This window comes from Argiope bruennichi, chromosome 2 (genome assembly GCF_947563725.1).
Source record: "Argiope bruennichi chromosome 2, qqArgBrue1.1, whole genome shotgun sequence".
Classification (NCBI taxonomy): Eukaryota; Metazoa; Arthropoda; class Arachnida; order Araneae; family Araneidae; genus Argiope; species Argiope bruennichi.
In genome coordinates this window covers 42212098-42226182 of record NC_079152.1, presented here as the reverse complement: position 1 = coordinate 42226182, position 14085 = coordinate 42212098, and positions in this window count along the sequence as shown.

Here is a 14085-nt window from a genome sequence, read left to right as displayed (position 1 = left end):
GGGGTAACATTTTCATTAGATTTTATTGGCATCGGCGAAGACGTAAGCCAAACGCATTCCTAATGGCAATAAATATCAAAAAGTAACCTACCTATATTAATTGTTTTGTAAAGTTTTCTGGATAGGGTCAAACACCCCTATCTTGATGTTTTATAAATTATATCAAACAGAATTAGTTTTATATGTTTAAAACTCAGCAAAATTTTAATGTCTCATTTCTACATAAGTATACTTCCAATTCACAGAAAATGAAAAAATGGGAAAAAATTTTTTAGGTTCCTGAAACGTATTTAACTACCCACCATTACAATGACTTTTCAGATTGCAATAGAAACTCCTTACAATTGATCATATGATCAAAGATAATGACGGCACATACAAATTACCAACCATCTCACAATTTGAGAAAATCACTTTGAATTATCTATTACTCATTTCCTCTAAAGGAGAAATAGTGTAATTTTGATCTGATCAAAGAATCAGAACATAGCGATGAACAAAGCATAACATAATGAAGTTTCGTATTTAAATTTCTATAATTCATTTTTTGATTAAGAATAAAAAAGTTAGTGTTTGCACATAATGATGTTTTTAGTCTATTTGTAATTATATGTTACTGTAAATGCGATAAATCTGGTTATTATGTATAATTACCAGTGACTATTCATAATTAGCTCTAAACTTATTTGTGATTATGGATATTCATTGGTAATTATACATAAAAACCAGTTTATTACATTTACCGTAATATATACACAATAATATGATTTCTTAAATTTTATTTTTAAAAACCGTTACTAGGCAAAAAGTAATAATTACTTTTCAGTGGTTAGATAAAATAAGTATTTTTATTAACATTTTCACCATTCATTTTAAACAGTCTGTATGTGATATAAATGTTACGGTAAATGAGATTGTGGTATAAATGTTACGGAAATGATCCGGTAATTATTCATAATCAGCACTAAACTTATTTGTGATTATGCTTAATAACCAATTTATTACATTTGCCGTAACATATACACAGTAATATAATTTCTTAAATTTTATTAAAAAAATGCTATGAGAAAGAAGTAATTTTTGTAATAATTGCTTTTCAGTGGTAGCATGAAATATATATGTATTTTTTATTTAATATTATCACTATTTCTTTCAAATAGCCACAAACTAAACTGGTAGATTTTTTTTTGTTGCTAAATACACAAATTTTGATAGTACAGACTGACATGATAAAAGAAACAACATTTTTATTCATTTCATTTATTTTACATAGATGATATGAAAAGTCATGCATTTCAATAGTCATTCTGTGAAGTTTCATCTTAGAATAGATGATTAAGATAACAAAGAATTTAACTGCTAAAACTGAACTCAAAATTGTCTTTTGTTTCCCCATTGTCCGATGCATGAGCCATGTAATATTAAGAAGTTACCTTGCCGCTAATCCCCATTTTCCAGAAGCCCATCCGAAACATCCCTGTCATTTCAACAACTTGTAAATCCGATGACTTTTTTTGTTAACATTTTTATTTTCCTAAATAAGAACATAATAAATCTCAGAGAAGATTTAGACAGCAATGTATTAAGGACAAGGTCCACCTAACGGTCAAGATCGGATCAACCCCTCGGATGATTTCCGGTGTGAAACGTGCCGAAGTATTAAGGGGAGGAGAACCACTGAGTCGCAATTGTTTGAATCATTAAGGTATTTAGGTGAAGAAAGCGGGGGTGGGTGGGGGGGGGAGAAAAGAAAGACCTCGGTGACATCCATTTCTTCCTGCTTTCTCGCTGTCTCAAAGATAAGGATGATAAGGAGGGACCTTTTCTGCACATTTGAAATAACTTCCTGGAATGCTATTTCGAGTTAATCCTGGTGAAATAATGAGGAGCTTTTTGTCTTTGATGATAATTAATACGTATAGAGTGCAGGATTGTGATCCGAATTCAGATGGGTAAATTTTGTTTCATACATATTTGTGTGTCAAAGTTGCAGGGGGGTCAGTCAGATATTAATGGGACTCGGAAAAAGTTTAGATTTGGATTAGTGACAGACAGGCATTTTGCTGTCCTAAGCAAAGAGGCAGCAAATATGAGTCTTCCTTTTATTAATACATTAATCAATTTAGTTTCACATTTCAATTCATCTTTCAATTTAATATCATGTTCATGTTTTATTGTACGTTAATTTTTATTTTCCCGTATATGTAGTATAAAGAAGGTATAGTATTGTCAAAAAATTCGAACTCGAGATTTTGACGAATCTCCACGTGTTAGATCTCCCTGCGTTCGAAAAACACATTTTGGGAAAATGTCCGTTTGTGTTTACTTCAAATTTGCAGATTTCTATCAAATTTTGAGTTACAATTGTTCAGAGGAAGTCCGTCCTTTCGGCTGTTCGAATATAAGTTAATATCATAATTTCAAAACGAAGAGAGTTAGACAAATAAAATTTGGTGCACAGATTTAATTCCTTGAGTGTGGATACCTGTCAAATTTTGAGCCACATTCAACAAGGGGTTAACCATTTGTCGGTTTGTAATTTCAGAAACATGTAAACGCGATAATTAAAAAAAAAAAAACGCAATGATTTAAATATATCAAATTTAGTATGGGATTCTGAGACTACAAGTGCAGTTTTGTGTCAAATTTTTGTTTCGGTCGCTTGAGAAAAACGTGTCCATAATACAAATTCGGATTTTGAATGCTATTAATGCATGCGAGGAATTAATCGCCAAATAACTCGCCAAGGATGGCACGATGGATTCAATAAAAATGCTAAATTCACACCAAAAGTAATATTATATTATTATTAATTACTGCATGCCATTGTCATGTAAGGCATTCACTGGCATGACAAATTTATTAGAGAGTATGAATCAAATTTTTGTTGAGATTACTCCTGCTGGTTTGTTTATTTTAGTTGCTCTGTGAAAATATATATTATTTATTTACTATGATTCATGATTGCTTGGCGTACGCATTGGTACACACTATTATTTAAACTAAGGTTCTGTATATATAACTATCACAATAATAAGCAGGTGAATGTATTGAAACAGATAGGATCCTGATCAATTATACTTTACAAAGTGTTAAAATAATCCTAATATAAATCATAAAGTTTGTATTTTTTTACAAATTTATTGAATAATTAAACTAATAATTTTTTAATTTGCCTGCGAAAAATCGGAATATATATATATATATATATATATAATCGCTTTGTTATAAGGATAACCATGCAGTGTAGCAAAAAATATAATTTTTTTCTTACGTAGACAGTGGACATTGAAATAAATAAAAATGGGCGAAAATATGAAAATATCTTTTTATTGTTTCTTTGTGAAAGTTACTTTTTATAACCAAAATATATGTTTATATTCAACTAAAGTAGCGTTATAAAATATATTGTTCAATCAAATAAATATCTGAAGAGCATAGAGGAACGATAAGTGCATTTTAATGACTTTCTCAAAATTATGTTCTAATAATTATATTTAAATATTTTTGAAATAATCCGGGTGTCTTAATTTTTGAGGAAATTAAATAAATTTGACTATGAAGATTTTCATGTTTCATAATGCAATGAAGAAAACTGTAGTCATTTTGAATATACTTTTGATGGCCTATTTAGATCTAAAGACGCAATTAGACGCAGAATTACAATTTTAGTAACCAGATTACATACCAATTTTCAATTATCTAAGTCACTATGTTTTCGGTTATTGTTTTTACATGCATGCGAATGAGCAGACCGACAGACGGTCAGCACCTTGACAGACTTGATTCGAAATTTGATACATATCTATACTTTATATACTAAAAATCTGTACCAAATTTCATCTATATAGTTCATTATGCTTTGTTGTTATCCAGTTCATTTGCATTCGAGCAGACAGAATTTTTGGAATGGATTTTGCTCAGAATTTGAAAAAAGACAGATAGAAAATTTGGTGTTTAAACCACATATCAAATTTCATCTGTCTAGCTTAAAGCCTTTTTAGATATTGTACGTATAGACAGATAAACAAAACTCTGTATTCCGGAAGATTAACATAAATTTTCCGTCGAAATTTTTTGATGGTTACAATATTTTCTATTTGAATCCTTCATATACGAGAAAATAAAAATAGTAAACTTATTTTGAATTAATAGACTTAAAACATAAAACTCACTGACCCCTTCAAATTCCTTGGAATTCGGTTACTTTTTAAAAGCTATCGATAAGTAGAACCAATGCTCCTGTGAATGAATAAATGGAAACATGGAAACAATAATAGCCCAAAAAGGGGATACGGGAACGGATTTTCCAAGAAATTTCATTTCTGGCTTGAAAATCCGATGCAGAAGCTTCATCATTTTGCGATCTCCCACTGTCACGTGACCCCTTGGAACCAACCATTCTATTTTTTAAACATTTTAATCGCGGCGTGGGCGAAGAACAATGGAAACTAACTTTCCTCTTTAGTCACCGCAAAGGAGTGGTGAAGGTGGAGCTGGGGAGGTGGTGAAAGGGAATCGTCTGCGAAGAACAACCGATTCCTCCATGGGTGTCGTAATCGAAAACGAGCAGGTGGCGTGTCCCCACTTTCCTCCAAATCGTCGGTATTTTTTTCTGCTGTCTAGCTCTTTTATAGTCAGGGGAGGGGAATGAGGAGTGATTTCTCTGAAAAGTTGAATGAGCTGAATGAAGCCCTTTTCTTATTTAATATGGTTCGGTGAAGTATTACAAAAGCGTTCTATTATATTTGAAGTAAAGCAGAATTTAGGAATTAAAAAAGTAATAAAATATTTTTTAATTGATTTCTTTTTAAGAAGATAGTAACTGTATTACAAGTGCTCGCTGCTAACACACACACACATACATATATATATATATATATATATATATATATATATATATATATATATATATATATATATATATATATATATATATATATATATATATATATATATATATATATATATATATATATATATATAAACAAATTGTTGCCGGAAAACAAATTGTTGCCGGACCGTTTCAGACTGCTCCATTCTAAAGAGGGCATTAATCTCAAAAAACTTCTTTAAAAAACCGAACCGCTTCACTGGACTTTTTACAGCTGCGCTTAATTCAATGATTCGCGAATTAATGGAGCTTCAAAATATTATTAGAAATGCTCTGGCGAGTGTTCGTCACATCCCCTTAAACTTCATTCTGTTAAAAGAAACACGATGTAAAAGAAATTAAGAAATGGACTTCAAAGAAAGCATTTTAAAGTTTAATCGAGCTCAAAAACAGGCTTAACTATCACGAGATGTGTAATCGCTATGATTTCTCTATGGAAAATAATGACCATCTTAAAAATATATATTGTCTCAGAAAAAAACCTTTTACGCTATTTCAAATAAAAATACAGTATAGTAATACATATACATACAGTATAGCAATACAGTCATATACAGTATAGTAATAGTCAAAAAATGGGATTTTAATCTCAAGATTTAAATGAATTTCCTCGTTATAGAGCTATCTTGGTTCGAAACACACATTTTTGGAAAATGTTCGTCTATCTGTCTGGGACAAAGATAACTCAAAAACGCTTTGAGCTAGACGGTTGAAATTTGATATATGGGCTTTGCAAGTAATTTGCAGATTTTTATCAACTTTTGAGAAAAATCTATTCTGAGGAAGACCAGTCTGTCCAGCTATTCGAATATATGTTAACGCCGTAATTACAAAAACGAAGAGAGTTATATAGATAAAATTCGATGCACAGATTTAACATCTGCAATATTGAAATCTGACGAATTTTCTGATAAATCTAACCATGGGTTCACTGTCTCTCTGTCTATACTTTCAGAAATAAGTAAAAGTGATAAATCAAAAACGCAGTTTGTTTCAATAGGCTAAAAAATCGTATTTGAAACAAAAATTCGACTTTCGAATACTATTAATGTATGCCAGGGATGATTAATTGCCAAATAACACGCCAAGGGTGATACGATATGTTCAGTAAAAATGATAATTCATGCCAAAAATTAAAATTTTATATTTATTGCATGCCAGTGGCATATAAGTTCATACATTCTTTGGCATGACGAGTTTATTAGAGAGTATGCGATCAAATTTTGAAAAGATCACTCCCGCTGGTTTATATTAAGTTTACACAGAATTGCCATTACCCGGAGATATAAGTTCTATGAGGTTAAAAATATTTATTTATCATTTGTTTCCGGCAATCCATACCGCAAGAAGGCAGGGTTCAGTAGGAACAGAGGTGTCAAGGGCTTCTCTGCATTGTTTAGGGTGGGGGGAGAAGGTTGCATTTTGTAACGAGGTATCCGATGACCGCCGTCATCGCTACAGGTGAAAAGCATTGGGAAACATTTGGCGTGTGTGTGTTCATGGTTTGATGCCTCCGCTAGTAGGAAAACAAACAGATCTTGCGCAAAGGATATTCACAACAAACAGATATTAATAAGGCTTGTAATAAGAAGTGGGTGTTTTGTTCAGTGGCATATTGCATTGGTGTCGCTAATGTTGCTCATTCGGGAGTCGTTTATTCCACCTACTGGTATTCATTGCTATTAACGTAATACTCCATTCAATTATGCGTTTGATTTTTGCATCACCATCTAATAATAATAAAGATAAATGTGTGACTGTGTGTGCGTGTGTATTGGCGTTGTACAGACCAGACCGTTTAATCTAGAACAGCCAAATTTAGTATAGATATATTTTGAAAGGTGGGCACTTCGGAGCGATTTATTGACAGCTTTTAATTAGAATTTAAAATAATTGAAAATTAAGTGATTAAAAGTGAACAAAAAGAACAAAATGATTATTACTTCACTTTAAGTGAACAAAATGATTTTTACTTCACTTTAAAATCACTTTTTTTTAATAATCACTTTTCTTCTTTAAAGATACATTTTGTTAAGATACAATTTTGGTTTATTTTTTAATAAATTTTTAAAACTAATTTTAATTTTATTTTACAACTTTTATTTTATTAAAATTTATTTTATTTCATTATGGACATGAAACTCAAGTGGTTTTCATCGTTGTTACTTAAATTTATCCAGAAATTTTTTATTGTTAATAAAGATATAATGATACGGTTTATTTTCCCAATATTAAGTAAGTTTCTGTTTAAAGTTCGTTTCTGATAAATTTTAGAACTTTTCTTGTATTTAGAAATAAAGTTTAATTTCAGAAGTAGTTCAATTCTAAATAAAAGCTCAAATTTCAGGGGAGATATGGGAAAATTAGAAATAATACTTTATTCCTTTTTAGTTCAATGAATAGCATGGGATTAAACAGTGAACGTGCTATGTTTATCAAAATTATTAATTTAAAAATATTCTGTCGAAGAAACCATCAATACACATAAAATACTTAAATAAAGTTTTTTTTTTTTTTTTTTTTTTTTTTTTTTTTTTTTTATCGAGCATTAATTTTAAACGATCAGCTGGTCAACTAAAGTGACTAGATTTTTATAAAATACAGTTTACGCTCGAAGTTGAAATTAATGCTAATAAATATACATATATTGAAATTTCAGTTAAACCTCGTGTGTTTCTAGAATTTAACATTCCACCCTGAGAAATTTGAAACTGAATGCCCCCATACAAAAGTCCATATTTCCTTCTTGTAGACAGAGTTCCCATCAAATAAGAATTCCAACCTTCAAACCATACCGATATTTATACAGATGATTCCAAAATTGAGGAATAAACTGGCAGCTTTCTGCGTCTTTCAAAATTAACTAATCCAACAGTGGCTCGGAAACTGAACGAAAAGAATTTTGTTTTTCAGCTGAGCTGCTAGCCATTAAGGAAGCTTGTAAATACATGAGCAAGTCGAGCTTAAAGACTGTCCGCTAATCTTCATCCTCGACCTAATACCACAAGAAATATAGTCAGTCCTCTACATATTTAGGGAGGATTAAAGTGTGGACCACAAGGGCAAAGAGGAAGCAAATTCCTCAGTCAAGCAAGCCATTTCTACAGGCTCTTCGGTCCATATTCAGCTCTAAGAAGCTTCTTTAAAAATACACTAAATAAATCGAGCATACAGCGATGGCAAGAAGAATGGTACAATGGCAGAATTGGAAGAAATTTGTACCAAATCAGTCCCAAAGTCTTGCTTAGCACCATAAAGCGGGCAAGATATAATCTTTGTAACCGATCATGGCCCATTCCCTTCATACTTCAAGCGATTCCATGTCAAAGATTCGGACCACTATGGAAGCGAGGAAGTGCATGATCACTCCATTATGCCACTAACTGCCTTTTCACAGCATCTCTTCACCATTATAAACGCAATTATGATCTCGAAAGAATCAAATGGAGCATTGTGATGATAAACTAAATGTCCAAAATCAAAACCAGAAACTTCGTGCAGTTTCACCAGGATAATGAAGATCTGGTTTACTCAGTTCCAAATTCAAAATAATTTGTTTCGCCGATTTTCTAATACAAGCCTTTTCGAAGCATAAAAATCCAAAACTTATTTTCCCCATCAAATACTCCCTTTTCTCATAATTGTTTTGTGTTTTTTGCATAGTTGTTGCAGTGATATTTGTGTATTTATGTAAACTTCAACGTATTTTTTTCTTCAATAAAACTTCTCATGTATACCCATTCAACTGAGAGGGAATCCAAAAGATTCTAAGCTCGATGGTATTTTGTGGCGAAAAGAAAATTAAAACTTTTATATATAATTTGATGCTCTTTAATTTCTCCACAACAAAATATTTTAGACATCAAATTGTGATAAATATTAAAACCATATTATTTTGATAGTTTTATATCTCTTTATTGTTTGCATGAACTTAACTAAGAAACGTATTAGAGTTCCATGACATCATTGAGGCATAAAAAACTTAAAAGTCTTTTTAGACTTTTAAATTTCCACTTTGTCTTTAGTTATAATTCAACTTCAATTTAAGGTTCCTCTTGCAAATTGCGCAAGCAGTTAAAATAATCTTTCTTTTCTAGCCTTTCAAAAGTAGAAAAAATAAAGATATTAAAAATTCTGATAAGACGATACATGCGATTTGAATTTCGTTGCAACAATGAGAAATATTACTGAAAATTACGCAAAGAATGTTTAAAAAAATTGCAAAAAATCGGGGAAAAAAGAATCACTGATAAATTAATATCTTTAAAATTAAAATTTATTAAATTTTAAAATGGCGTATTACTTATTTGTTTGTTTTATCCTGTCTTCGGAAGTTATCACGGGTAAACATAAAATTCTCACTTTATTTTTAATTAATTAAAATTAAAAAAAATCTTTGAGTGTACATTTTTAAACTTTAAAGTATGTCTATGCCAAATATGATAGCTCTATTTCAAACTTTGTGATCTGTAAAACTTCAACACACACACTTATTTTTCTTTATTATTAGTAGAGATGTGCAGCAGTTAAATTATGCAATACAAGTATAATGGTTAATTTTTAAATATAAAACAATTCACAATTTCACGCACATTTTAAAGACAATCTTTCTCCTCAGTAAATCTGGTAAATCGAAGATTTACTGTGCTTTGTAACAAAATTCCATTTCCATTTTTTTCCGCTCCAAATTCAAACCACTTGCTAATCAATTGGCATGCTTTACATTGTTCTGACAACAATAGATTTCCATTTAGAATAGAATGTCCAAGCGAGATAACGGATCAGTTTGAAACACCTTCTGGAAGAAAGTGTTCCTTTCAATGAACGGAAGAGGAAAAGAAGGTGCGTTCATAATTTTTCATGTGTTCCAAGTGCCAGTGGCACTTTTCTGACTAGGGAACTACCGAGGGTTGTATGGCTAGTGGAAGCCGCTGGCTGGTCGATTAAAAAATGTTATTTGTCCAATTGCCAAATCGAATCCAAATAAATAAATTCAAAAATAAATACAATTTCTGTAGTTTATAAAATATTATAACTACCATGCATTTTTTTAGTTATAAATTAAATGTTACAAAATATATTCATTATTAAATAACGTCATTATTAAAAAAATTAAAATATAATTCACTACTTATATTTACCATAGAATATAACCATGGCTGATGGAGGCCACTGGCTGGTCGATTAAAAAATGTTATTAGCCTAGTTGCAAAATAAATAAATTCATAAAAAAACAATTTCTTTAATTTATAAGGTACTAGCCGCCTTTGGCGACCAGCCGGTTCGCCAATCTTAATGTTCATTAAAATTTTAATAATTAAATATTTTATGCAATTCCAACTTTAATAGATTCTTCAGCAAAATATTTTAAAACTTCAAATTTTGATAGTCATATAATTCACTCATAATATTATAAAGGCCTTCAGTCATAACGTGATATGTAGCTCTCTAATTTTCTGTTACCCCTCGTAGAATTTATGCTTTAAATTAAAGTGTAAAGGATTAATATGCAATTAATATAATAATATTTTTTACTGAAACAAAGCATTTTTTTAATAATATGATTACTGATAATACAGTCACTGAGCGTTTAAACTTTATGGGCACTAAAGAATATCTTTCTTAATTTATATAATATCTCAAGAATTTGTCAACAAAATTTTCTCAGATTCATCATGAACGGATCGATTCATTAACAATGTTTCATTTTAAATGCACCAAACACTAAGAAAATAAAATGAATCGTTTAAAATAATCGGTCGAAAACAGGTTTAAAAAAACTACTTAAAAAACGATGTACTTAAAACTATAAGCATATACAAAAAAATATATAACTAACATAAATACAATTTACTTACAAAAGCATACAACTAACCTAAAAGTAAATTAAATCGTCCGTTGTTAATGGTTGCCATGCCAACAATCAGAACACAGTGCGCATGCGTGAATTTTCTTCGCCTTTTACGGTAACGCAAATGCGTGAATTTTTCTACGCCAGTTGGGGTAACGCTATGCAGATTATACATTTTTAATTTCCTTTATTCTGTGTTATTTTAATTCAAAAGTACTTCAGATTGAATCTGAAACATGGATTAATTAACAATGTTTCATTTTAAATGCATAAAACATTAAGAAAATAAACAGAATCGTTTGAAATAATCCGCCGAAAAATCTTAACCCTAGCCTCATGACTGTTGGGAGAAAAAAAGAACTAAAGCCTAAATCATTTGGCGTTGGGGAAAACAGAAGATTATTTTGGCGGAAAAGTTGGCGGTGGGGAAAATGGAAGATTTTTTTGGCGGGAAAGTTAGTTTTTAATTAATAATTAAAATTCTAATTAAAATTTCAAAAAAAGGGATTCCAGGTGCACATTCCCGACCTCTAAGGTATACATGTACCAAATTTGGTAGCTGTATGTCAAATGACCTGGCCTGTAGAGCGCCAACACACACACACACACATTGAGCTTTATTATAAGTACTAGCCGCCTTTGGCGACCAGCCGGTTCGCCAATCTTAATGTTCGTTAAAATTTTAATAATTAAATATTTTATGCAATTTCTACTTTAATAGCTACTTCATCAAAATATTTTAAAACTTCAAATTTTGATTATCATATAATTCATTCATAATATTATAAAGGCCTTCAGTCATAACGTAATATGTATCTCTCTCATTTTCTGTTAGCACCCGTAGAATTTATGCTTTAAATTAAAGTGGAAAGAATTAATCTTCAATTAATATAATAATATTTTTTACTGAAACAAATCATTTTTTTTTATAATCTGATTACTGAAAATAGAGTCACTCAGCGTTTAAACTTTATGGGCACTGAAGAATATCTTTTTTAATTTATGTAATATCTCAAGAGTTGGTCAACAAAATTTTCTTAGATTCATTATGAGCAGATCGATTCATTAACAATGTTTAAATTTAAATGCATCAAACACTAAGAAAATAAAACGAATCGTTTAAAATAAACGGTTGAAAACAGGTTTTAAAAAAACTACTTAAAAAACGATGGACTTAAAACTATAAGCATATACAAAAAATATATAACTAACATAAATACAATTTACTAACAAAAGCATGCAACTAACCCAAAAATAATTTAAATCATCCATTGATAACGGTTGTCATGGCAACAGTCAGAACAGAATGCGCATGCGTGAATTTTCTTCGCCGGTTACGTAACGCAAATACGTGATTTTTTCTACGCCAGTTGGGGTAACGCTATGCGGATTAGAAATTTTTAATTTCCTTTATTCTATTTTATTTTAATTCAAAAGTACTTCAGAATGAATCTGAAAGATCGATTCATTAACAATGTTTAATTTTAAATGCATCAAGCATTAAGAAAATAAACAGAATCGATTGAAATAATCCGCCGAAAAATTTTAACCCTAGCCTCATTACTGTTGGGAGAAAAAAATACTGAAGCCTTTCTCGTTTGGCGGTGGGCAAAATGGAAGATTTTTTTGGCGGGAAAGTTGGCGGTGGGGAAAATGGAAGATTTTTTTGGCGGGAAAGTTAGTTTTTAATTAATAATTAAAATTCTAATTAAAAATTCGAAAAAAGAAACCCCAGGTGCACATTCCCAACCTCCAAGGTATACATGTACCAAATTTGGTAGCTGTATGTCAAACGGTCTGGCCTGTAGAGCGCCAACACACACACACACACACACACATTGAGCTTTATTATAAGTATAGATTATAACTACGGTGATTTTTTTGAATTATAAATTAAATGTTATCAATATATCCATTATTAAATGACGCAATTATTAAAAAAATTCGAATATAATTCGATACTTATATTTACCTTAGAACATTAATTAATTTGAATTAAAGCATCTTTAAATTAGCTGTTATATCTACCACATGACAAGCCTTGTAAAATAAAAATTTTAATGTTGTATTTGTTTGAGATTCCTTATTTCTTTATGCCATAATAATTAAATGCTTTTATTTGTGAATAAGAAAATTATTAATTAATAATTATGGTTAATTTTTCAAGAGTTTTATTGCTTCAGTTATTTTTTCCCATAACATTAAAAATATATTTTTTTACATAATAACTAGAATGAAAAAAAAAAGCTAAAATAAATCTTTGATGTATCGACAGATTGATAAAGCTGAAAATGCATTGAAATGTGAAACAAAATTGGCCAATTATTCAAAACGGAGCTCATAAGGTTCACACTGCACTGGGGCCACAAATTTCCATTATTATTGGCTAGCTTTTGGAGCAATCTTATCTGAAGGGTTTCTTGATTTAAATTAAATTAATAGAGAAATGGTTATTCATCTAATTTAATCTTGACGATTGTGTAGTTTGAGTAGGCTGCTAGCAATGTTTAATTTCAAACAAATCTCTTGTACATAACTTCATGATTTTAACAATGCATTTTTAAGCATGAAATTATAGTATATTAAAGCCACACATTTAAATCTCAGTTTTTTATTTTTTTATTTTGTATACAACTCCTTCTAATGAAGTCAAGTCCCATGAATTTCTAGAGCTGTTAAAAAGGAAAGTATCTTTAATGTTTATCTTCTAATTTTGCAATGTCTTTTGAATTCAATAATTTCTCATGTAAACTTGCTGATAATTTATAGAAATCTTCATTGATTTTGATTAATGACAGATATTCATGGGATTAGACACTTGATAATTCAATAATAATAATACTCAAATAAATGGGTATCCTTTAGAAGATAATTACTTTGAAGAATGGCAATGACATAAAAATCTGTTTTGCGCAATGGTATTTGAAGGAGATATAGCGGCAGAGCATACTTTCATCGACTTTTAATTAATGAAATTTTAAATAAAAATTTCAAAATATTCGTTTCGATGTGTACGTTTTCACCTTCCAATGTGTATTTGTGCTAAATGTGGCAATTTTATGTCAAATAATTATTAGCAGAGATAATATTAAAAAATATTTATGTTAATTGCTACAAGAATATTAATACTGAGAGGGATCTTTCACTTGGGCAGCAAGAAATCCTGGATCAGTCTTGCAATTAGTTTAGTTTAGTTATATTAACGTCTCGCTGTAAAGCAACACTAGGGCTAGTTTGGGATGGACCTCATAATTTTGAACCGCGGTCAGATGACGAGGACGACACCTGAGCTGGCAGCCCCCTCGCCACACCACACCAGTGACAGGACGTTTGGTCTGAC